This window comes from Dipodomys merriami, unplaced genomic scaffold (genome assembly GCF_024711535.1).
Source record: "Dipodomys merriami isolate MVZ:Mamm:240054 unplaced genomic scaffold, mDipMer1.0.p SCAF_49, whole genome shotgun sequence".
Lineage (NCBI taxonomy): Eukaryota > Metazoa > Chordata > Mammalia > Rodentia > Heteromyidae > Dipodomys > Dipodomys merriami.
The window spans coordinates 3673967-3700957 of NW_027206057.1; positions in this window are offsets into that span (position 1 = coordinate 3673967).

Here is a 26991-nt window from a genome sequence, read left to right on the forward strand (position 1 = left end):
TATAAGATATCATTCAAAATTTCTACAAAACTTCTATAGTCATTGAAACAGTCACAAAAATATTTTAATACTGATTCTAAAAGAATTTATAAAGGAAAGAACATTTGAATATTCTCCGATAGTATTTCAGATCAATACCTCTACTCACTTTCAATTCAGTGAGGTTTCACTCATATCCTATAATATGATTTCCCTTTTCAAATATGGTTCTTCTCTGGTTTGTTTGATGGTCCCAAGACCAAACTCAAGTCTTTCTGTATGGTAAGGAAGGCTCTACCACTGAGCTACACCCTTAGCCCTCAAATCCCAATAATGTGTATGTTTTTCTTTAGTCTAATATTGTAATTTTCCCTTCTCACTATGAAACATTTTATAGAATTGGATAAACATAAAAATTCTCTAATGGTAAGATGTCAGTGTCTGGAATGATGAAAAGTATACTGTTTCCATTGCTTACCACATAGCTCTTAGTGGCATCTCCAGTGTTTGACTCTCGATTCCTCCTCACATTCCAATTTTAGAACTCATAAACACCCACACTCACACCAGCCTTAAACATTATATATATATATATATATATATATATATATATATATATATATATATATATAATTTTGTCCCACTGAAGAACTTTTTATTTTACTTAAACACTACCTTTGTGACCATTCTGAATAGTATATTCACTTAAATTTATGATGAATGGGCTTCATACAACAAGTCCAGAATGATGTCTGAAAAGGTCACTTAGTAAAGTAAATGTCTCATTGCTTGAGTTTCCCTGTCATAAAAGTGAGTTGAAGAGACAGGCCAAAAGTGCAGAGAAAAGGGGGATGGGAGAAAGGAAGAGAGAGAGAGAGAAAGAGAGATTTTACATATATAGGTGTAGATAAATAGAGATATGACAGAGTACAACTGCATATGTTTTACTTTGCTCTGAAGTTTTAGCTGCAACATCTTCATGATGCAGATTATTCTCATAATCTTTAGTTTTAAATCTCCTTCTCTCCATAATAATTGAAGCATCTCATGTGTTTTCATTCTCTGCGTCTTACCTTTTCTTTAATTCTATAGGAATGAAATCATGTAGTGTGACCTTTTGTTTCTGTTCTTTCACCAAAACAATGTTTTGAGATTCATTAAAGCTACTGTATGGTCAGAATTTGTTCTTTTTTTTTCTCTTGATGAATATCATTCTTATATAGGTATGATAACAATTGATTTTACCTTTGTCAGCTGATGAACATAGGATTACATCTTATTTTTTGCTGAAATGGATAAGGATGATATGAACACTGAATTACAAAAGTTTATGTTGACAGACATATTTCACATTATTTTTGAAAAGACTAAAGAATGGTTCAATTTTTTAACATGGGTAAATCTGTACAAAAATAATTGTTACTGTTGTAATTCTGTGAAATTCATTATAATCATTTAACAAGATGTTCCTGAAACTCCTCTCTCTATTTTTTTTGAGTAAATGCCATTCTGAGTTCCATTGTTGTTAAAGTTTATAAGGGTTTCTTCCCCTAGACTTCTCGTCCGCATTTGCTATTTGTTTTCTTGATGATGCCATTCTGACTGAGGCCAAACAGAATTTCAATTGTGCTTGGATTTGCATTTCTCTAACAATGAGAAATGATGAATGTATTTTAATGTATTTGTTGGGTATGTGTCTTATGTGTTTGTAGGGTTCACATGCCTATTTATCACTGAGATATCCATATCTATCATAACACCATACTGAAGAGCCAGACATTGAATCTCATCAATGAATGAATGAATGATGAAGAAAATGCCATATAGAAGTAGGACAGATTCCTTCATCCATAAAGAAGAATGAAATTATGTAATTTGCAGGGAAAAATATAGTTGGAGCTAGAGATCATAATGCAATTGAAATAAACCAGTCTCATGGGACAGTGCTGCATGTGTCCTCTCATATGGAATTTAGCAAGACAAAAAGGAAAGGACATGAGAGTAAATGGGGTCAACTATGGGATATGTAAAGAAAAATTGGGTAGGAAGAGATGGATAAGACACAATAATGAGGTTAATATGATCAAAATACTTTAGATGTATAGAAATGTAATATTGAAACATCTTTCTTTGTAAAATTAATATGCTGCAAAAAGTAATTCCAACTCATCTATAGACTCATCTATAGATTCAAAGACTCTTCCCTCTCCCCTAATGGGTAATCTAAAAGGCATTGGTAAGAAACATTTTCACCATAAATCATTTTAATTCAAGAATAGCTTCTTATTTGTCTAAGAGTGGTGATATACACCTACAATCACATATACTAAAGAAGTGACTTTGCATAGTAATGGCTTGAGACTAGCCCTGGCAACATCTCCAGATCCTATTTAAAAAATAAACTTCAAAAACAAGGACAGTGATACCTCAATGATAGGGTCAAATGGGAAAACACTAGCATAGCAAGTATAAGGCTCTGATTCCAATCCCAAGTAATAAAAAAGTGAAAGGAAACAAATCAGAAATAATTGGAGAGAGAGAAGAGAGAGAAAGAGAGAGAGAGAGAGAGAGAGAGAGAGAGAGAGAGAGAGAGAGAGAGAGAGAGAGAGAGAGAGAGAGAGAGAGAGAATCAGTGTCTGGATTTATGTTTATTAGTCTATCTCTAGTAGATTTGACCGAATTCCACACTGTGTTAGGATAAGATAACCTGATAGTAGTTTTTATTTGCAATTCTAGCAGGAGCAAAACTGACCATATTCTTAACTGCTACCACTACACAAAGATTGAAACAGAAAATTCATGTTGAGGGAACAGTGGAAAGAAAAAATTATTATCTTTGTAGAGATTGAAAGCATCTACAACTTCAGTAAATAATTAGGTCCATATATCTGGTACTTGTATTCTAACAAACATAAAAAGTATCTTCAGGGTGACGGTAGAAGATGGCAGAGGAGAAGCTGGAGGCTAAACAAGCTCTCACATAGAACGCAGTTTTAGTGTTCCAGTGAACAGTCCTAAGCCAGAGAATCACACCAAGTGTGCCATCACAGGTCAGAGAGTTAGGCCAGAGAGGGAAAATTCAGGCAAGAAGACAGCTCTGAGCTCTTGCCAGCAGCCGCCAATGCGGCAGCAGCAGTGATGACGGCAGCCTCAGACACTGTACCTGAATCACAGAGAGTCCGGGATGAAGGAGCCAGACGGAGCGGGCAAGCAGATTCTACTCAACACCAGCAAGAACCCACAAGGAGCGGACATCTTCATCCTGCAGTTCGCAAACCAGAGACGACCCAGGAACCAAGACTCAGCGTGAGTAGAAGCCTGATGTCCTCACTCCTTCTCAGGGAGCAGAGGGAAGGCTACCCCTCCCCCCCCCAGCACCTGAGATCTCCATCTTAGATACTTACAAAGCTCGGCGGAGCTGCTAGCTCCAGCTCAGGCCTTGGAATAAAATTAGAGTCATTTAGCAGGTCACAAGAACTTAACGGCGTGACCTGCCAGACTCAGTTCTACCCAGGGAAAAGTCACCCAGCTCGGGCGCCAGCCCTAGGAGTGGCTTTCTTCACTGGGTAATCAGAGCCAGAGGCTGCCCCTCCCTTTAGCAGCCTCGAAGATCAATTGAAATTTCATAAACAGAAACCCTGAGAATGGCTCCAGGCTGGGCACTGTGAGTTTCTCACAAACTAACCCCTCAGGGAAAAGCTACTGTTTGCTGAAAGGCCTCAACTCTACCCAGATCCTAGCCTCATCACAGCATCTCCTTCTTTTGTGATACTCAAAGCAGATTTGCCTCCTATTGAACTAGCCTGGGAGAAGGATTGCAAAATCCTGGGTAAAAGCAGAGCATTTTTCTGCCTGTTGGAACAAAGTGACTTAAGAAACCAACCAAGCCACAGGACCACAAGCAGTCCAGAGACTCCAACAAGAGGCTAGTTATGGACACAAGGGAGACACAGGATTTTTCCCACCCCACCCAAAAAAATCAAAGAACTTCTTCTTCCTTCTTCTTCTTCTTCTTCTTCTTCTTCTTCTTCTTCTTCTTCTTCTTCTTCTTCTTCTTCTTCTTCTTCTTCTTCTTCTTCTTCTCCTCCTTCTCCTCCTTCTCCTCCTTCTCCTCCTTCTCCTCCTTCTCCTCCTTCTCCTCCTCCTCTTCTTCTTCTTCTTCTTCTTCTTCTTCTTCTTCTTCTTCTTCTTCTTCTTCTTCTTCTTCTTCTTCTTCTTCTTCTTTCTTCTTCTTCTTCTTCTTCTTCTTCTTCTTCTTCTTCTTCTTCTCCTCCTTCTCCTCCTTCTCCTCCTTCTCCTCCTTCTCCTCCTTCTTCTCCTTCTTCTCCTTCTTCTTCTTCTTCTTCTTTTGTACCTTTTATAAAAATTTTTTTCTTTTCTAAAACTTTTTTTAATCTTTAATTTTTACCTTTTTTGAAAAAAATTGTTTTCCAGCAACTTTTTTTTCTCTTATAATTTTTATTTTAGGGATACATGTGTGTGTGTTTTTCTTTCTTTTTTGGTTTTCTTTCTCCTTTTTTTTTAAAATTGTCTTTTTGTTTTTTGTTTAGCTCTACTGAACTTCTGATCTTTTTTCTTCCTTTCTTATCCTTTCACCTTTTCCTCTTTCATTCTTCTTTATGTGACTTAAGTGTTGTCCTGCACATCCTCAGATAAACCCGTAGTTGACTATTAGACCCTATCCCCCATTGTGTACACACTTAATCCACAAATTTATTACTCAATTCAAAACTTCTAAGACTTAAATTCCTTAATAGCAGTACTATCTCTTTATTCCTATATAATATTTTAAGCATTTTTATTTTTAAGTTTTTCACATCTCCTTCATATCCCTCCCCTTCTCTCATTATATTCAGGTTCTTCTCTGAATAGTTTGTTTTTGTATCTGTATAATATTTCCAATTTTTACCTTTCTATTTTTTCTGGTCTCTTTTTGTTCCCTTTCTCTTTCTTCTTTTTTTTTTTCTCTCTCTACTTTCATCCTACCCAACCTATTTCCTGCTTTGAGATTAGGACTTAGTTAACTCTCCGTGTGCCTTCCCACATTACTCTATTCCTATTTTTTACCCACATCTCTTCCTAACCCTAATAATTTCTGGTTTTCCAAATTCTTCTTTGCAGTTCGTAGCCCATTAATATATAGTTGTTTGATGTTGAATAGATGTATCTGTTGAACTAGACTGTATCTGTAGACTATTGACCGTGCAAATTAAGACTTTGGTTGATGCTTGCCTTAAGATAGTGTTCTAGCACAAAAGTGGTGCTATTTTAATCCCAAATGGACAGAATAAGCCAGAAAAACACAAGAAAAATGGCAAGTCCGGGTATCTCAACTCCCACTCTTGATAATCAGGGGGCAGAACAGATAATGAATAATCCAGAGGAGAGTTCCCAAATAGCTCTACAAACACTGCTGGCAAACATGATAAATGGAAAGATTGAAAACATACAAAGGACTCTGTATGAGCATGATAGGGAGAGAGAGGAGGCAATCCAAAGGTTTATACAGGAATATCATGATCATGAGGAAGCTACTCAAAAACTGATACAGGATTTGCGTGAGCAGCATGAGAATACTCAAATAAAACGGCAGGAATGGCATGAACAGGATGAGAACACTCAAAGAGAACTACAGGAATGGCATGAACAGGAGCGGGAGGAAGCTAAGCAAAGAGTAACACAGGAATTGAGAGAGCAGGATGAGAATACACAAACATCACTAAAGGCATTCAGGGAATCCATTAACAAAGAGCTGAAGGAAGTCAGGGAGACCACAAAGGGAATGCTGAATGGAACCCAACAGAAGGAATGGGAGTCCAAGGAAACCATAACCAATCACTACATGATTTGAGAATAAACACTGATACCAAATTAAGGAAGTAAAGAAGTTCATACAAGATCTAAAACAAAGCTTCAACAAAGAATTTGAAGCCATCAAAGCTGACCAATTAGAAGGAAAAGAAATAAAAAACAAAGTAGAAAGTCTGGACAGCAGGTTAGAACATGCAGAAGATCGAATCTTGGGGATTGAAGATAGCCTAGATATGATATTATAGAGAAAGAACATACAACCATCCAAGATAAGTCCAAGAAATATAATAGATCTTTCAAACACTTGGAAGACACCATCAGAAGGCCTAATCTAAGGATAATGGGTGTAGAGGAGCACCTAGAAACAGAAGTTAATGGTCTAGGTAGCTAGCTCCCATTCATGCCATTCCTGTAGTTCTCTTTGAGTGTTCTCAGCCTGTTCACACCATTCCTGACTTTGTCTTTGAGTATTCTCAAGCTGCTCACGCAAATCCTGTATCAGTTTTTGAGTAGCTTCTTCATGCTCATGATATTCCTGTATAAACCTTTGGATTGCCTCCTCTCTCTCCCTATCATGCTCATACAGAGTCCTTTGTATGTTTTCAATCTTTTCATTTATCATGTTTGCCAGCAGTGTTTGTAGAAGTATTTGGATCCTAGCAGAGAACTTCCCAAACATGCAAAAAGATAGGCCTATTCCGATACAAGAAACTTTCAGAACTCCAAATAGACCAGACCAGAATAGGACATCCCACCGTCACATTATAATCCACACAGGATCAACCCAGACCAAGGAAAACATCCTTAAAGCTGTCAAGGAGAAACAATTAATCACCTATAAAGGGAATCCAATTAGAATCACCTCAGATTTCTCAGCAGAGACAATCAAAGCAAGAAGAGCATGGAATGATGTATGCAATGCCCTAAAATCAAACAACTATCAACCAAGAATACTGTACCCAGCTAAACTCTCCTTCATAACTGAAGGCCAAATAAAAACCTTCCATAGCAAAGAAAACTTGAAACAATACATCTCCACCAAACCAGTCCTACAAAAGTTTATTAAAGATGTCCTACACATAGAAAACCAACACGACAACAATAAAGGCCAAGAAACTACACCCAAACTGAGAATCCAAGAACCATAGGAATAACCCAGTTTTCACAGCCCCCAAGAAGGTGGACAACATGGCAGGAACTCCCAAGTACCTCTCAGTCCTATCTATCAACATTAATGGACTTAACTCTCCCATTAAACGACATAGACTGTCTAGTTGGTTTAAAAACCAGATCCTTCTATCTGCTGCCTTCAGGAGTCACATCTTGCCCTTAAAAACAAACACATTTTCAATGTTAAAGGCTGGAGCAAAATCTACCAAGCAAACGGCCCCCATAGACAGGCATGAGTTGCAATCCTAATATGAGATAAATAGACTTCAAATTAAAAGAGATACAGAAGGTCGCTACATACTAATTAAGGGATCTCTCCTCCAGGAGGATATTACAATTCTAAATATCTATTCGCCAAACAATGGAGAACCCAAATTTATCCAAGAAGCACTACTTTCCCTCAAATCCCACATAGATCCAAAGACATTAATTGTTGCGAATTTTAGCACACCACTCTCCCCACTAGATAGACCAACTCAGCAAAAACTCAACAGAGAAACCGCAGATCTAAACAGCTGCATGGATCAACTAGATTTAACAGACATCTACCGAACATTTCACCCAGCAGCATCAGAATACACGTTTTTCTCAGCAGCACATGGAACATTTTCTAAAATAGACCACATTAAGCCACAAAGCAAACTTGTCTAAATTCAGAAACATTGAAGTTATACCTTGCATTCTCTCTGATCACAAGGGAATAAAATTAGAACTCAAAACCAAAAACCACCAAAAAAAAGTCCACGAACACATGGAAGCTGAACAACACACTACTGAATCACAAGTGGGTCATGGAAGAGATGAGAAAGGAAATTCAAATGTTCATGCGATTCAACAAAAATGAGCACACAAATGAGCTCTTCCTGGACACAGCAAAGGCAGTACTCAGAGGCAAATTTATAGCTCTGAGCTCCTACATCAACAAATTGGAGAGATCTGAAACCAACAATTTAATGACACATCTAAACCTCCTTGAAAAAGAGAAGCAAGAAAAACCCCAATCCAGTAGATGGAAAGAAATAATTAAAATTAAATCAGAATTAAGTGAATTAGAATCCAAAAAAACTATAGAAAGCATCAACAAAACAAAGAATTGGTTCTTCGAAAAACTTAACAAAATTGACAGACCCTTAGCAAATCTTATCAGAAAAAGAAGAGAACACACCCAAATAAATAAACTCAGAGATGAGAATGGAAACATCACCACGGAAACAACCAAGATTCAGAACATTATAAGGGAATACTTCTCAAAACTTTATGCTAATAAGTTTGAGAATTTGACAGAAATGGACCTTTTCGTAGCAAATATTGACATGTCAAAACTAAACCAAGATGAGTTAAACCATTTTAACAGGCCCATATCAAGCATTGAAATAGAAACAGCAATAAGAGACCTCACAGCTATGAAAAGTCCAGGACCAGATGGTTTTACAACGGAATTTTACAAGGCCTTCAAAGCAGAGCATACACCAATACTCCTCCAACTCTTCAATGAAATTGATAGAGAAAATTCACTACTGAATACATTCTATGAAGCCATCATAACTCAGATCCCCAAACCAGGCAGGGACTCATCAAAGAAAGAGAACTATAGACCCATTTTTTTGATGAACATTGATGCAAAACTTCTCAACAAAATTTTGGCCAATGGACTTCAAAAATTTATCCAAAAAATCATACACCACGATCAAACAGGATTCATTTCAGTGATGCAAAGCTGTTCAATATACGCAAATCAATTAATATTATTCATCAAATCAACAGGAGCAAGAATAAGAATCACATGGTTATCTCAATAGATGCAGAAAAAGCATTCAACAAGATCCAACACCCCTTTATCATGAAGGTTTTGGAAAAATTAGGAATCCATGGGACATTCCTCAATACAATAAAGGCTGTATATGACAAACCTACAGCCAGCATTATACTTAATGGTCAAAAACTAAAGCCATTTCTTCTAAACTCAGGAACAAGACAAGGATGTCCACTCTCTCCACTTCTCTTCAATCTACTATTAGAATGCCTAGTTACAGCAATAAGGCAAGATGCAAACATAAAAGGGATCGAAATAGGGAAAGAAGAAATAAAACTCTCCCTCTTTGCAGATGACATGATCTTGTATTTAAAGAATCCCATAGACTCCACTCCCAAATTACTCAAGCTGATTCAAAACTTTTGCAAAGTAGCAGGGTATAAAATTAAACCCCAAAAATCAATGGCTTTTCTGTATGCCAACAATGAGAAAAGTGTGGCTGAAAATAGGAAAGCAACTCCATTTGTAATACCCCACAAAAAATAAAATACCTTGGAATTAACTTAACCAAAGAAGTGAAGGACCTCTATGATGAAAACTTTAAAATCTTGAAAAACTAAAAAAAACAGAGCTTAGAAAATGGAAAACCTCCCATGCTCCTGGATTGGAAAGATTAACATCGTGAAAATGGCAATACTTCCCAAGGCTATCTACAAATTCAACACGATACCTATCAAAATTCCAACCTCATTCTTCAAGGAAATAGAAGAGGCAATCCAAAAATTCATATGGAACAATAAAAGACCCCGAATAGCAAAAACGCTCCTCAATGGAAAGAACACTGCTGGAGGAATATCAATACCAAATTTCAAACTCTACCATAAAGCCATAGTAATCAAAACAGCTTGGGACTGGCATAAGAACAGACCTCAGGAACAATGGAATAGAATTGAAAACCCAGAATTGAACCTACAGACCTATAGCCATCTAATCTTCGATAAGGGAGCTAAAAAAATAGAATGGAAGAAAAGACAGCCTCTTCAGTATATGGTGCTGGCAAAATTGGTTAACTACTTGTAGAAAACTAAAGCTAGATCCTTTTTTTTTTTTTTGGTCCAGTCGTGGGGCCTGAACTCTGGACCTGGGCACTGTCCCTCAGCTCTTCAGCTCAAGGCTAGTGCTCTACCACTTGAGCCACAGAGCCACTTTCGGCTTTTTTCTTTTTGCTTATGTGGTGCTGAGGAATTGAACCCAGGGCCTCAGGCTTGCAAGGCAAGCGCTCTACCACTGAGTCACCTTCCCAGCCCCTAAAGCTAGATCCTTATATATCACCCTGCACCAGAATCAATTCCAAATGGATCAAAGACCTCGGAGTCAAAGCTGACACTCTGAAAACATTACAGGATGGAATAGGAGAAACCCTAGGTCTCCTTGGCTAAGGCCGAAATTTTCTTAATAGAGACCCAGAAACACAAGAAACCAAAGAAAGGTTGGACAAATGGGATTGCATGAAGTTTCAGAGCTTATGCATGGCAAAAGACATAGCTAGCAAGATTCATAGAAAGCCCACGGATTGGGAGAAGATCTTCATTAGCCATACAACAGACAAGGGTCTCATATCTAAAATATACTTGGAACTCAAAAAAATAAATACCCAACAACCAATCCTCAAAGAAACAACTGCCCAATAAATAAGTGGGCTAAAGACTTAAAGAGGAACTTCTCTGAAGAAGAAAGAAGGATGGCCAATAGACACATGAAGAAATGCTCAACCTCCTTAGTCATAAGAGAAATGCAAATCAAAACAACATTGAGACACCACCTCACTCCAGTTAGAATGGCAAAAATCAAAAACTCTAACAACAACAGATGCTGGAGGGGATGTGGACAGAAGGGAAGCTTACTGCATTGTTGGTGGGAATGTAAACTTGTTCAACCATTTTGGAAAGCAGTATAGAGATTCCTCAAAAGACTTCACATAGAGCTCCCCTATGACCCAGCAATCCCACTTTTGGGCATTTACCCAAATGTTTACCAACAAGACCACACTAAAGCTACCAGCACAACTATGTTTATTGCAGCATTATTTACTATAGCTAAGATATGGAACCAACCCAGATGCCCCTCAGCAGAGGAATGGATCAAGTAAATATGGTATATATACACAATGGAATTCTATGCCTCCATCAGAAAGAATGACATTTCCCCATTTGTTAGGAAATGGAAAGACTTGGAAAAAATTATATTAAGTGAAGTAAGCCAAGCCCAAAGAAACATAGGTCCCATGGTTTCCCTTATGTGCAATATCTAGTATATGTATGAGTCAAGCAGAAAAGGTCAGATAATGTGATGTTAGGAAAATGAACCCTTAGATATGTATTTTAATGTTTTTTCTTTCATGCATTTGTTTCTAACGCATTTATAAGATGATTTCTTTGGTGCTTTGTATGTCCCTCCCCCACAGTATAACCCCTGCTTTCACTATATTTGATGTAGGTATAATTTGTGGAGGAGATGGGTAAAAACAAGTAGTTTAAGGATACAGGTGGACCTGTTGCAACAATGAGAAGTACAAGTTGTCATGTAGACAAAGAACTTAACAACTTTGGTGCGGGGTGGGGAGGTGGGGGGGAGGATTGGGTGGGGAGGGGGTCGGAGGCTTGGAAGGGATGTGAAGGGTAAACAAAGGAGGAGGCTGCAATGCTTGATAAGAAATGTACTCATTATCTTGCCCATGTAATGGTAACCCCTCTGTACAGTATGTTCACAAGAAATAAAAAGAAAAATTAAAAAAAAGTATTTTCAAAATCTGATGAAGTTCTACAGAGGAATCTGTCAGTCTATGTTAAGATGACATGACATGTTAACAACCACAGGAGTTGAAAGCATTACCAGTTTATTTACTGTTCACGTGATGACTGTTGCAGGAAGACATTTTATACTTCCAGGGTAGGCATTTTCCAGAATAATTCATATCATTTCCTGTCTACACCTGCGTCCACTGTGGTTTTTGTGAGAAAACCGCTAGAAAAAATTTCTACCAAAGTGTCTGGGCCCATGTTAATGCAGGTCAGCCACATCCTCTCCCTGTAGCAGAGGTAGAGTTCGGCAATGCCTTTGTGCCCATAAAGAGTAGACTTGAATCTCTGATTGACAAATCTTTAATACCCAACACAAACATTTTTATGCAGTAAAATGGACAAAACCTTGGTAAAACAGTTAAGGTGCAATTTTTTTAGTGAACAAGCTCTGTCCTGAATTTAACAAAAAGCCTCCTTAGACCTTAACAGTGATTTCCAGAATGAAAAACCACATCTGTTATTTAAGACAAGTGATGATAGTGTATTTAATCTTCATGAGACCTTCACTAAGTGTGACTAATCATTGAACAAGCTAACTTCTCTTAGTTCATAGGATTATCTTTATATGATACCCTTCTTCATGCTTTTTACAAACATAGATTTACTACATTATCATCTAACAAAGTGCTTTGGTCCCAAAATTTGAAAAAACAGATTTGGTCCCAAAATTTGTGTAAAGACTTTTGTATGAAAATGTTTTTATAATACTTCATTCTGTAGAAATTTTGTAGAAATGGTACAGTATAATTTCTGAATGTATAATCTCTATGTTTTGGTCTGTGTAACTGTAATTGTGCTTCTGTCAGTCTTTCTATGTAACTCTGTGTCTGTAACTCTACCTCTTGTCTCTATCTTTGTCTATCTTGCTCTGTCTGTTTCTCTCTTTCTCTCTCTAATCTCCTTTCTGCATCAGTAAGACAAATACAAATGAGTTCACTTTCAATTTGCCTTTCTGAATGTATTCTATTTATTTTTAAAATTGTTTGTACATTTGACTGTGCTGGAGAGTGAATCTTGGCTTGGGTGTTGGAAATGGATAGACAAGAGTTCTACCTCTGAATAAAGGCCTCAGTCCTAAAATAATATTAGAAGAATAAAAAGTAACATGGACAATGGATAACCTAAATGTGTCTCAATGACCTTATTAGTAACATGGAGATGATAGTAATCAAATCATTAAATTTTGTGGGAATTAAAAGGCTCAATGCATCCAATGCATCATTATTCCCAACCTACTGAATCTTGTAAAGGTCATGCCTACTTACTGTTTATTTTGAACATTAGTATTCTCACATTCCTTCTAGTAATCATCATGACAATTCATCCTTAGGTCGCCTTTACTTTTGGTCTCTGATATTTTCCCCCTACACAAGGATTTTCCCATTACCCAGCCATTCTACTCTGAATACACTGTGTCCCCATTAAATCATGTTGGTTATGTAGCAATGAGTTTTTTAAAATATTATTTCAAACATTCAAAATGTTTTCAATAACATTGTGGGTATTAGTTGATGATTGTCTTTTCCAGCTTTCAGGTTTGCTCACTCAGAATCCACTCCATTGATGCCAGAATATGGTTACTGAAATTTCATTTCTCATTGTACTGTTTGGTTAACAGTATTGTGTATTGTATCCTTATTTATGCCTAGAATGTGGACTATGAAATGGTATGTACTTATTCATATGCACAAATACATTTATACCTCTATATACCAATGCAGAAAATAACACGATGTTCATTGCAGCACTATTACCATAACTAATATATGGAATGAGCCCAGATGCCCCTCAATAGACAAGTCTTGCCTTAGAGGAGACTTGCTCTGGGTTAAACCCATCCTACCCTCCTAGATAATCCTCTGTCTGTTTCCTATTTCTCTCAGTTACTTTCCTATCCCATCACCCCAAAACAATTCTTCTATTCTGTACCTGTTTTCAGCAATTGTTTCTGCCCTAGGCTTTTACTCAGGGTTATCTCTCTATACTATGTTGCCTACTTTCAGTTCTGCTGGTTGGAGCTCTATTCTTTGGCATGCTAAGAAACCTCTTGTTTTGGGGTGATTTTACATTTAGCCTAAGCTCATTTTCATTGATTGCAGTGTTTGTTTCAGTGGAGGATGGCTGTAGCATGTGATCAGTAAGCTGTTGACACCTGGAACTCAGCATGGACTTGATTGTAATACACCTGTCACTCATTGACTAGGCAATACTTTTAGCCCTTAGTTATGTTTGAAAGGAATAAACAAGTTCTCTGTTACTGAAGCATATTTTCTTCTAAAACTAATTGCTATTAGAATTATTATATACTTTAATTTTATGATATTTTGTGATGCATAATTTTAGGTATTTACTTATGATTTCATGTATAAGCTTAGGTAATTTCATTTGTAACATTTATAATGCAATATCACCTTCGCCATTTTAATTGTGGAGAAGTTTAAGATATAACTATAGAATTATTCCGAGTGTGTGAGAAGCTGTTAGTTATTTTATGAGACAAATTACAGATAATAAGTGGGTTTTTTCTTTTTGCTCTTCAATGACCCCATCTACAAAGAACAATATGTATCTGTGTATGTGAATAAGAAAGTGACTCTGGTAATATCACTGCAGATGTTTATTTTACATTGCATTAAACACTTATATGTGTTTATCAAATTAATTATTACAAATCTGTTATTTCTAAAGGTCTGATTTCAATCTATATCTTTTAAAAGCTTGAAAATGAACACCACAAATTTTTCAGTGAGTTTGAATAGTATGTATGAAATTTTGTGAGTTGCCAATAAGTATTTAAACGGTAAGAAATATAATGAAAATACTAGCTAAGTGGTTCTCTAGAGCAGTAAGAAGTAGTGAAAACTAGGAATTAAGTTAGAAGTCAGTAATCAAATTGGAATAGCTGGAAGAAATTCTGTTGCAGAGGGCAGCTTTAACAAACGATAAGAAAATTCTTATATAAATAAAAAGTATATGGTATACTGGTATATAAAAATATAGCCTCCCAGTATTTAAGAGGCTAAGGTGAGAAGATGGAGAATTTGATAGCAGCTTGAGTTATCCTGCAGCACTGTAAATTGATGTGCATTAAAGTTAATAAAAACCACCTATTACATGTAGCCTAATATTATAGCACTGTGCACTACCACACTTTGTATGTTTTAAATTATTTATGAATACTAATATAATAGCTATCATAATTAATCACTGATAATTTTAAAACACAAAGTAAATGGCACTATTTTTTCCTAAGCTATAACTTACATATGCACAGATACAGTGGGGTAGAACAAGTGTGTAGCAGACATAATTTTTCATGCCATTTAATGTTTCATTCCTCCACGTAAGCCAATAAAACCTCACCTTTCCTTTATACAAGTGGAAGAAGAAGAGTGACAACTGGGGAGATGCCTCAAGCATGCTGTACAGCCTTTCACTATATACTACTGGAGAGACTGCTTAGGTTGCCTAGGAAGGAATATTATTTATTTAACAAGCATTTGGCCCATGATCCAAACCAAATTCTCCCTCAAGGACTACTTAGCTTCATTTGAGTTAAAGAAATTTTTCTTGCTGAACCGAAAACACAGTGACTACCTTTAACCGAAATTATATTTATATTCCTTACAAGTAAAACTAAATGCTGAAGAAATAAGTGTTTGCTAAAAGAATTACAACTTTATTTATTTATTATATGTTAATTTATTTTGCATTTTGGAATGTGAAATAGCAGGAAACAATAATGCAGTAGTTAGAATTTTAGTATTTGCTCTTAACTGCCCCAGCCGATCTAAGGGTTTTATATCAGAATATTAAAATACTTAATGAAATAAGCTAAAATGTGGCTTATACTTATTTTAAATAGCTAAAAATATTTAACAAGTTATTTACATTTTGTCCTTATGAAAAACAAAATCTTAAATTACCTATATCGTTTTTTTAATCTTGCAGAAATGATAGTGCTTTGCAGGCATGCAGCATGCCAGAATAACAGTCATGTTGCCTTTCTTCCAAACTTCAAAGGAAAGTCATTGGTGGTTAGTGGATGTGCTACAGGCTTCAAAGCCCTACCTGCAGCCCCAGGGACAGTGACTTGAGAAACTGTGAGGGTGAAACTAAAGTTGCAATGGAGACCTAGATCCTGGAGGTTGTGGAAACATGTATACTGTGGAAAATGGCAGCTATCTAGCAAAATGGACCTAGGAAGGCCGTGGAGCCTGTAAATGGCAGGGTTTTCAAGACTGTTGTTCCCAATTAAGTTATTTTATTCCGAAGATTCCAGATGTAATGTTTAAATGACTTTTTAGTATTTGTTTTATGGGACATCTGACTTGTTTTGGCTCCCATTGTCTTAGCGATACCCCATTCTTTCCTTAAGAATGCGAATTTTTAAACTGTGTCACATTCGATGTTGAGGATATGTGAACTATATTTTTTAAATGTATTTTTAGGATTCTAGGGCACTACTATATCTCCAATCCAAAACAGAAAAGGCAATCTCAGCTTTTTGATAGCCTCGTCTCGAAATCAGTCCTTCCCTGGCTTATTCCTCTCTTGGGCCGCTAGCAGCAATTTTTGCCTTTTACTAATTGTGACTGTGTTTTAGATAACTACTGTCATGGAAAAGATGAGGACCATTACCAACCTGCATCTGGCCAAGCAACGAAGCAGAGACCCCTGACTACTTCAACCTTTTACAGCAGGAGTAGCTCTAGAACACACCACCTCCACTCCTACCCCACAGCACCCCCGACCTGGTACCCCTATTTTTATTAAAGACCTAAGTGGGGAAATTAGTTATTATTATCACTACCTCGGGCCCTCAGCTCCACCCAGACCTGAGCTCCTCCCTGCCCCAGAGTTCCTGCCACACAGCTGGCCCCTCCCTCTCTCCGCCCAGACCTATCAGTGCATACAGCTACCTGCCCTCAGACCCTCCTTCTACTTGGATAGGGATAGAAGCTATGTTCTAGCTCTCCTGGGAAATATGGCCCCTCTAATAAAACCTTATAATAATCTTTCTCTTGTGCCTGCCTGCCTCCACGTGGTCCTCTGGGATGGAAGTGACGTGACAGGTCTTCTACACGCAACAAAAGTGCTATATCACACGAGACATACAGTACTTCTCTTTTGTTTTATTTAGTTTTCATATAGGATTTTATGACCTTTGCCTGGTCAGCTTAGAACCGTGATCCTTCTATTATGCCTTGTGTTTAGTTGGGATTCCAGATATGAATCACCATGCCTGATTTGTTTTGATGAGGGGGTATAGTCACCTATTACTTTTTGTACTTCAAAGTATGATCTCCTGACTTCTACCTCCCGAGTAGCTGGGATTATAGAAATGACCCATTATGCCTAGCTTTAAAATAAATTTTTATGGGAGCTTACAGGTAAATGTTTTACTTTCTACCTCAGAGGCAATTTTAAACTTGAACTTTTGAACAATGTTTGAAGTCTTAAACATATGGAGACTGCTGTTGATGGAGCAAATATATTTGGCATCTCAAATGGGAGTCAGGCATGTAACATTATGACATAAAGAAGTGGTCTTAAATGTCAAGTTGATATGGTATGGACATGTAATGATTAATTTTGATTGTAAGCATAGTTGGCTTGTAAGCTACCTAGGACCTTGTATAGCACAGACATAAATGCTTCTATAAGGTCAGTTCCATAGAAAATTAAGTGGATATGGAAATGTACCCTAAGTATGAGTGTTACTGTTGCAATGGCTGAGGTGTGAAACAGAGTAAAAAGGGTAAAATGGATCAAATCCATCAGCACAGGTCTTCTCTCTGCACAGAATTACTGACTTGCCTTCCAGAAGGGATAGTTCTCTTGGAACCATAAATTAAATTTTATCATGGCTTATTTAGGGTATTTCTATCAAATAATTTTTTCACACTAATAAATATAAAACTAACACAGTCTGCATGTCATCTCCAGTTTTTCATGAGGATTCTTCTCTGAACCTTTCTACTGGGGCCAGTCTGGCAGTGCTGTCACTTTCTGAAATGCTGGCACTGGCAGAAAAGAGAATGCAGGCCTGAGTCACCCTGGAAAATCCCCTGTTCACTGAACAGGAACAGTTCCAGGGACTACCCAAAAGGAAGGGAAACTACATTCAGAAAATGGGCCTACTAGGAAGAAAAACAAAAATACGTAAAGAATATGTTAAAAATATTAGTTTCTGCCGGGCGCTGGTGGCTCACGCCTGTAATCCTAGCTACTCAGGAGGCTGAGATCTGAGGATCGCGGTTCAAAGCCAGCCCGGGCAGGAGAGACCGTGAGACTCCTATCTCCAATAAACCACCAGAAAACCGGAAGTGGCGCTGTAGCTCAAGTGGTAGAGCGCTCGCCTTGAGCTGAAGAGCTGAGGGACAGCGCCCAGGCCCAGAGTTCAAGCCCCACGACCGACAAAAAAAAAAAAAAAAAAAAAAAAAAAAAAAAAAAAAAAAATATTAGTTTCTATACCAATTAAATTGTTATTCTGTGTGACCACCTTTGAAAGATTCTATTAGTATTTTGTTTCTTAATCTGTGAAAGGATCAATCATTTATTATAATAATTCCACAGTAAGTTTTTAAGATAAGTGGATAAATGGGTAAGTTTTGAGAAAGTACTCTCTTGGTGCATGGTTAACATTACATTTTGAAACAACTCATCAATATAGAGTTGTTGAGAGAATGAAAATCTCTACTGATAGAGTTAAACTGTAACTATTTTTATGTGTAGGGTAAAAGCCCTCTTTCTCCAAGTTTAAGAACAACAAACAAAATTATGATAAGCTATTGCCCAGGAAGCCAGAACAAAACTGATTTACAAAAGAGTGATGAGGAGTCATCCCCCAGCAGGGATTCAGCTGATCTCTCTTCTTATTCTATACAACTGGCTACTTATGAAACATTAAAATCAAATCACTTCAGGCAAGTGCTTTGTAATGGATTAACTTGTCCGTGATATAATCAAGCTTTAGAATAATATTACAAATGCCAAACAAGAGTTTCAAACAGCAACATCAAGACCCTTTGCCAGCTGAATCCATTACTGTAGAAAGAAATCCTTCAGGCAATGTTGGGTCACTGATTATAGCAATTTATTTCTCATTAGCTTATAACTACCTGACCTCTTCATCTGTTCCTTCTCTATGAAACTGCACTTCAGAATTTATACATAAGGTTCATAAGGAATCATTTTATTTCTTTCACTTGAAAAAATGAGAGAATAATTTAATCCAAGTGGTTACTCTAGAATTTGAGTCAAGAATGCAGACCAATAAGTAAATATGACTGAACATTTATTTTCAAAAAAGACTACTGTTCCATACAACAAAGAAACATCATAGCAAGTTCATATTTGCAGTACTCGGCATAATATTTTGAGAAATACACACTGGTATAAGAAGTGATAAAAATGCATTCTTTTTTTTTAAGGTGTTATTTTATTTTTATGTTTTCTGCCTGTCCTGGGGCTTGAACTTAGGGCCTTGGGCACTGTCACTGAGCTTTTGTACTCAAGTCTAGCATGCTACCTACTTGAACCACAATTCCACTTCTGGCTTTTTGATAGTTAATTGGAGATAAGTCTCAAAGACTATTACTCAGGCTAGCTTTAAACTGCCATCCCACCAAGCTAAAAAAAGCTTTCTTATTTCTCAAAATGTTGCATAAGCCACTGTTCCCATTAAAACAAGCTTCCATAATAGTATTTCTTGTTTTGTTTTTTTTTTTTGTTGGCCATTCTTGTTTCTTTTCACAAGAAATATCACATGATTATGTAGCCTCATTTTGTAAACTTCAGAGGCACCAGCCATGGAAATTTAAGTTAATAGAAGAAAAAATAAAGAAAAAAATCACTTGCCAGGGCGCTGATGGTTCACACCTGTAATACTAGCTACTTAGAAGATGAGACCTGAGGATCGTGGTTCAAAGCTAGCCTGGGCAGGATAGTCTGCGAGACTCATATCTCCAACAAACTGTCAGAAAACAGGAAGTGGCACTGTGGCTCAAATGGTAGAGCACTACCTTGAGCCAAAGTACTGAGGGGATTGTAACAAGGCCCAGAGCTCAAGCCCTATGACTGACCCTCCCCCCCAAAAAATCACCAATAATCTTAAAATAAGAAAACGTGCTACAGATTTTGACACAATCATCATCTTGCCTCTTGAGGAAAGATACATATTTTTGCCATTTTTTTACTATATTGAATGTCATATGTGATGCCACACTTTGGGTATCCTACCTAATTCTATCCTTGGCCATATTTTTCATGACATTAAAATGTTTTCTACATTGCATACTCCTACCTGTTTCTAGTACCTGGAAACCTACATACCTATTTTCAAATTAGAAAAGAATAATAATGTATATATGCATATGAAGTATAAAAATAATTTGTCTTTACTTTGTATGTCAGTTTGTTTACTAAACAGAATAAAAGATAAAAAGACAGGCTAACAAATTCACAAGTATGAAATCAGGTGTCCTGGTTTACAATTGATGCTAAGTCCCACCTTGTAACATAGAGAACGTCACTGGACCTATAAGTGGCAAAGTTCCAGAAAAAATTGCTGGTCTTGAGAACATGACAGTTGAGACTGTCTCTTTGATAGATACATTAAGAAAACAAAAGTGTATTTTTGAAGTAATGATAGAACTGACATTATAGGAAAAGAAAATGCTGTCCTACCATGAATAGAACAAAATTAACCCTAAATTACATTTTGCTAAATTTACTTAATTTCATGGCTTAGGTAGGTATCTTCCTAATGTAAAAGGAAAAGGAAGAGTAAAAATAAAATAACTAAAGCATTTGTTAAAAAGTATGAGTACTTTAAATCATCTATACTAAGAAAAATGAAAATAAAAATGAAAATAAATTAGGATAAATAATAATTCCACTGAAAGCAAAGATAGGACATGTAATACCTATGTTTTCATCTCCTTGAATGATAAAAATCAATTACCTTAAAAATCAGTTCAGAGCTTAAATTATTAGATTATATGGAAAGAATAAATAAGCAAGGAAAAAACATTGTTTTAAAACTTAATGGATCAAAATAGTCATAGAAAAGATGGAAAAGTTATGATTCATTTAGTCTTTAAATTTAGAAAACAGTTACCATGGCATCCTATATAGTGTTTCAGTTTTCCAGAACTGTAGTTACAATTTACCACCCACTTGATGACTTCAAACAATGATTAATTTATTCATCAACAGTTTTGGAACGGAGAACTCTGACACTGAAGTTTGGCATCAGCACCCCACCTACACTTACTCCAAAACCCTCTTGCTGACTTTTAGTCTCTAGTGGTTCTCAGCATCTCTGAGCTGTAGCAGTATCATTTCCATATTTACCTCATGGTCACTCAGTCTGCTCTCTGTGTATGTCTGCCTGTCTTATTTCTTCTCATGAGGACAAGTGCGAACCTTTACAAGATGCAATCGGTCTGATATCCCCTTAGCTTTACTTCATGTCTTCAGGAATTAAGCTCGTTCTGAATAAAGTCATGCCATGAAATTTCAGATGGATATAAATATTAAGAGGACAACGTTTTGCATTAAATTTAAAATACAACTCTACTTCAAATTTATAAAAACTAAGGGAAAATAGGTAAAGCTGATGATAACACATAGGTAATCAGAATTTGAGAAAGAACAAAATAGATCCCAGAAAGAAAAGCCTTTCTGTAAGAAACACAAATGATAATGGACATTGTCAAAATACTTTAATGATATGAAATCAAACTAGTAAATGTAAAAAGAGAAAATAAAAGTTATGGAAAATTTTCACACCAACATAGTTGGAGTAGGCGATAAAGATTATATTTACAACATTGCCAATCATGAATGATCTAAATATAGATTACTGGATTAGCATTATAGATGAAATGCAAGGTAGATTTTCAGAATTAAATGTTAGAAAATTAAGTAAATAGCAATCATAAATTCAGGTAGGAAAAAATCAAATACACCTATCCCCAAACAGATATTTCACTTTATATATAATGAAAATAACCTAATTTTGTAAATGTAGATCAATGATTTTAAAGTAACTAGTGAAATGCAAAATGTATTGGAACTTTCTGTATCGCAGAATATTCTTGTCATATAAAAATTCATAGAATTCTTTCTTAACTTTATTTTAAAGAAACTGAAGTTCCACCAGTGATAAATGCTAGAAACAAATGTTAAGTTATAAATAAAAAAGGTGTCTGTCTGTGAGTAAGTAGTAAATGAATTGACTAAAATCAAGTAACTCTATGGACTCCACTCAATGGAAGCCCCAGTTTTGCCAGACATATGGGTGAGCTACCTTCCAAACAAATGCTTCAGCGCTAGTGAAACCTTTCAAAGAAGGAGTCTGGCTACACTTAAGAGTCTTCACAGCCAAAGTATTTCACGTTCAGTAAGCAAAGTCCATACTTCCAAACCAAACAAAAAACAAACATACACAACAGAATTCAACCCTGTCTACTTTAAGTATACACTCCTAACAAACCCTCACCCAGAATTATCCAGACAATAATACATGTCTTCCTGACCTTCCATTTTTGTCTCCTAGGTGAAAATCTAATACTAAAAAAATTGTAAAATAGTTATAGTTCAACCACAATATGAATGTTCTAATTTATTGACACACATTATATAATTATATAACTAGCCATGGTAAATTGTCAGTAGAAAATTCCATGCAGAAGCCCTTGTGGGAAAAAGGCATGAATGACATTGTCAAGGATGCTCCAGCAAAGCTCTTGTAGAGGGGTAAGCTAAAAGGCATCATTCTTTCATTATTGTTAACCTTTTAACACAGGTGAGATTTCTACTAATTACAATTTGAGATATATCTGATACTCAGGACTTTTGAAAAATTCTAGGCATATTTTCACGATAATGAGGCAAATGCACTGTGAAGTTTCTTTACCTGAAGCCTCAGCACTTAAGTCTGAGATTGACACAGGACCAGAAGATCCAGTTCCTCTCCTGTGCATCACCAATAGAACACATTTTGAGGAAATATTATATGCTAGGAAAAATAGAAATCACCATCACCATCAGCATCACCATCATCTCTTCACATTTGGTGAAATTTACCTAATATGTGAAACTGGATTCGGCCACAAAATAATTATACATAAATAGAAAAATTTGCAAGTAGTAGTATATATTTCCACAAAACAGAAAGGCAGGTCATTCCTAAAATATGATCCAATATATGTTAAACTCTAAACTGTTTATAAGTAAAGATGAAAGCAAATTACAAATAAAATACAGAGTAAGAGCTAATAAAATGATTCATAGCTGATTTGCATGAAAATAATCAAAGATCAAAACATCAAAATAAATAATTATTTAAAAACATTAACTAAACAAAATCATGAAAAAGTCAGTAACATAAGGCTAGAGATATATTTCAGTTGTGGAGCCCTTGCTTAGCATGCAAAAGGCCCTGAGTCCATTCCCCAGCATCTTCCAACCTGAAGAGGAAAATATACAATACATTTTAAATACATTAGAAATTATTAATCACCATGATTTATTGATTACATAGGAAATACATATATCAAATTGTCACAATCCATAAAATGTATAATTATTGTTAACTAAATATACAAATATTGAAAAAGTCTAGAAGATGGAACTTTACCAAAAATATTCAAAATAAAATTTCAATAAGATGGTATTTGCTTTTTTTGCAGCAATTAAAAACTTTTTCTTTAAGTAGTTGTGCAAAAAGTTTCCATTTAGCAGAGTAATTTTGAATATAATACATTTTCATCAATGTCACTCCTGTCAACATAGTCTTTCTTATCTATCTGTCAGTAAGTAAGTAAGTAAGTAAGATCATAAAGTTGCCATGCTCTGAAATATTAGGAATTGTTTTGGTAAAGGAAAAAGAGAATTCTGGAGAGCTGAACATTTGAATGCCCCAGCCACTGCAGCTCAGTGACCAGAAATAATTACATAGTGACCAGAAATAATAACAGAGTCTCATGTCTTCATAGAAGGTCTGGAAATAAAATTCTGTGAATAGCTCAAAAAGATAGAATATCAAATGCATGGTGAGCAACTCTAATAATTACTATATTCTGCCCCTAGTTATCAAAAACTCAATAAGCAATTTTCCCCACACACAATAGTCTGGAAAAAAACAGAAAAGAAGTAAAAAAGAAAAATGTCCATGAATCATAGTATTAAAGCATGAAAAGAAAGTGTTTACTTAAGGTGTTAATCTAAGAAAGCAAACAGACATGTAGAAAATAAAATCCTTACATCATAATTTGTAATGTTTGGTGTACACTTGTGTATTGTATGCTTACAGTTGTAGATATAGGATTCAATTGGTTCACTTGATTGCACACATATTCGGGTAATTGGCTATTTTTTCCTTTCATCACCAAACATATACAATGTTTGTGTCATTCCCTAAGTAAGTGATTAACTGATGTAAGGACTGTTAATAATTTTGAAAGCCCAAGTTTTAGATCTTTATGCTCTTTCATTGTTGCAGAAAATGTCTTGCAGTTTAGAAACATTTCCTAGCTTGAGGAAAAAAATAGACCTAATAGCATATATCCTTGACATGGAATAAAAAAAGGAGAAAATAAATAGAGAGAAAATTCATGTTTAACTGGTTTTTATGGGTTTATGCTTAATATATATGAATATATTCTAAATGTTGTATGATTTCAAGATGAAATTCTATGAAACTTCCTATGTTTATACAATAATTGGTTTTCCCTGTGGTATCATGGAAAATGAAGAAGGCAATGTTAAATTTATGCATGTGGGTGTGTATGTACTCAGTTTTTAGTTGTTAACATTTAGGAATTTATTTTTCACTTGGCAGTATTATAAAGGTAAACATACCATAAATACATTATTTATACCATCTCTTTTCCACACTAATTTCTTTTCCAAATAAATGCAAGAGGCTGATGATACTTAAGTGTTAAGCATGCTTTTTAAATATTAGGTTGTAAGCTGTTTCTGCTTACAAGTTTTAGACTATATATATGCATATAAATAAATATATATTTCTGTTAATGTAAATATGTTTGTGACCATATCATGAGTTTTTATTGCTCCTCTGTTCTCTTTTCAATGAAATGTGTTTTGAAGGATGAAATTTAAAATATGCCTCATATATTATAGGTAAATATCACCAAAGTAGCCTAAAGATGCACAGGATACATAAAACAACTCTGGGTTCTAGAACGTGGACAAATGCTGACGTATACTGTGCAGGGTGCTTGCAGGATCTTTATTACCATCATTTCTATTCTAGGGCCCCCCTGGGATTGCCTTTACTTGCTCATGGAACTTTGTTGACACATTAGATGTCAGCCCTTAAAAAATTTATGGAGTGGAACAGAAGGGTATATCCTTAAAGTTTTATATACCCAAGTTTTCTTTGCCTGATGTGGCCACTGGGATTATCTTGGGATCACACATTGGGACTGTACCAGAACACATTTGAAGAGGAAAATGAAGAAAGAATAAGGACAATAAACTTTGAAACAGACAGCAAATTGTCATGCTTTAAAAAAAATTAGTCATGTTTTTGTTAAAGGGATCTAAGTCAAATGCCTATTCATTTAATAATTTTAGCACTTAAGATATATACTTTGATGCTTTTAATATTAAATACCTTTTTTACATTACATTATTTGAATACATCACATTTTTAAATCTACTCTGGCTATGATAGAGTCTTTCATTTGGTCTTACCTAAATGCATTTGTACCAACTCAGAGGGTACGAAATTCTCAGCAACTACTACTGGCTTAGTCCACTTAACTCACTGTTATTGGCACTCACTCAGTCCACCTTGAAACTTCTATTATGCACCAAGGAGTAGCACCAAGCCACATTTTACCAGGCCACATTTCATTACATGAGAATCAGTGTTGACTATCTTTTTTCTTTCTTTCTTTCTTTTTTTTCTTTCACTCATGGGACTTGAACTCTGGTTTTGGGTGCTGTCCTTCAGCTCTTCAGCTCAAGGCTAGTGCTCTACCACTTGAGCCACAATGCCTACTTCTGGCTTTTTCTGTTTATGTAGTGCTAAGGAATCAAACCCAGGGTCTCATGCATGCAAGACAAGCACTCTACCACTGAGCCACCTTCCCAGCCCAGACTGTTGACTCTCTTTACCAATTACTGTTTCTTTTATAGCTGATGAAGTTCTTAAATCCTTATGAAGAGACTAGAATAAATGACTATCTCTTCTTTCTCTCTCTCACTTTCTCTTTCTTTATCACACACATAGCACACACACATACACACATACGCATACAATATACAATAGTATTATGGATAGGGAACAAGAAGTCCTGTTTAGAATTTCTGGGAAAAAATTGTATATACAGAAAAAATTCTTTGATGTATATTAAGTATTTTATTCACTAAATGTTAACTTGAACTTTTTTCTTCAAAACCTCATATTATAAAATACTACTGCCAGGAAAGATACATTTTACTAAAGATACATTTCATAGAGACTCTGTGAAACTTAACATCTCAGAACTGAGAAATGTTCAGAGTTCTGCTGCTTATCAACCTATATTGTTGTATAAAATATGAAAAAATAAAGAATGGAAAAGAGAATACAGTATTTTTTAGATAGAAATTTGTTGTTATTGTTGTTGTTGTTATTTTGTCGGTCATGAGCCTTGAACTCTAGGCTTGGGCGATGTCCCTCAGCTCTTCAGCTTAAGGCTAACTCTCTACTCCTTGAGCCATAGAGCCACTTCCAGTTTTCTGGTGGTTAATTGGAAATAAGAGTCTCACAGACTTTCCTTTCTGGGTTGGCTTTGAACTGTGATCCTCAGATCTCAGTGCCACTTTTGGTTTTCTGGTGGTTTATTGGAGATAAGGGTCTGCCCAGGCTGGCTTTGAACCACTGTCCTCAGATCTCAGCCTCCTGAGTAGCTAGGATTATAGGCAAAAGCCACTGGTGACTTGCAAGGATTTTTACTGACAGTTGTGACACAACCCTATGGTTTTAATATTCTCTAATATATGTATATATGCATATTCTCTCTTAGAATACACATATGGGTATGTGTGTATACACACACACAGCATTACCCTAAAAAGCTAGAAATAAGTTCTTATTCATTATTTTTTTCTATAGAAAAATTGGTAATTTTGAATAGAATATGCTATATATGATATATAGATTTTTCTGATGAAATAACAGAACAAAATTAAAAGAGAGGAAAACCAAAGAAGCTGATTGAAAAGTAGAAGTAAATTTAAGGGAATAGCTGCAGGACAACCAAATTAATAACTGATGCTAATGTATTGACACTGAAGAAAAGTTTACCTGTGAAATGAAAGAGTAATTTTCTGAAATGACAGAAAAGGTGATGAAGTATGCAGTAGCTACTTGGGTTCCTAAATCACATT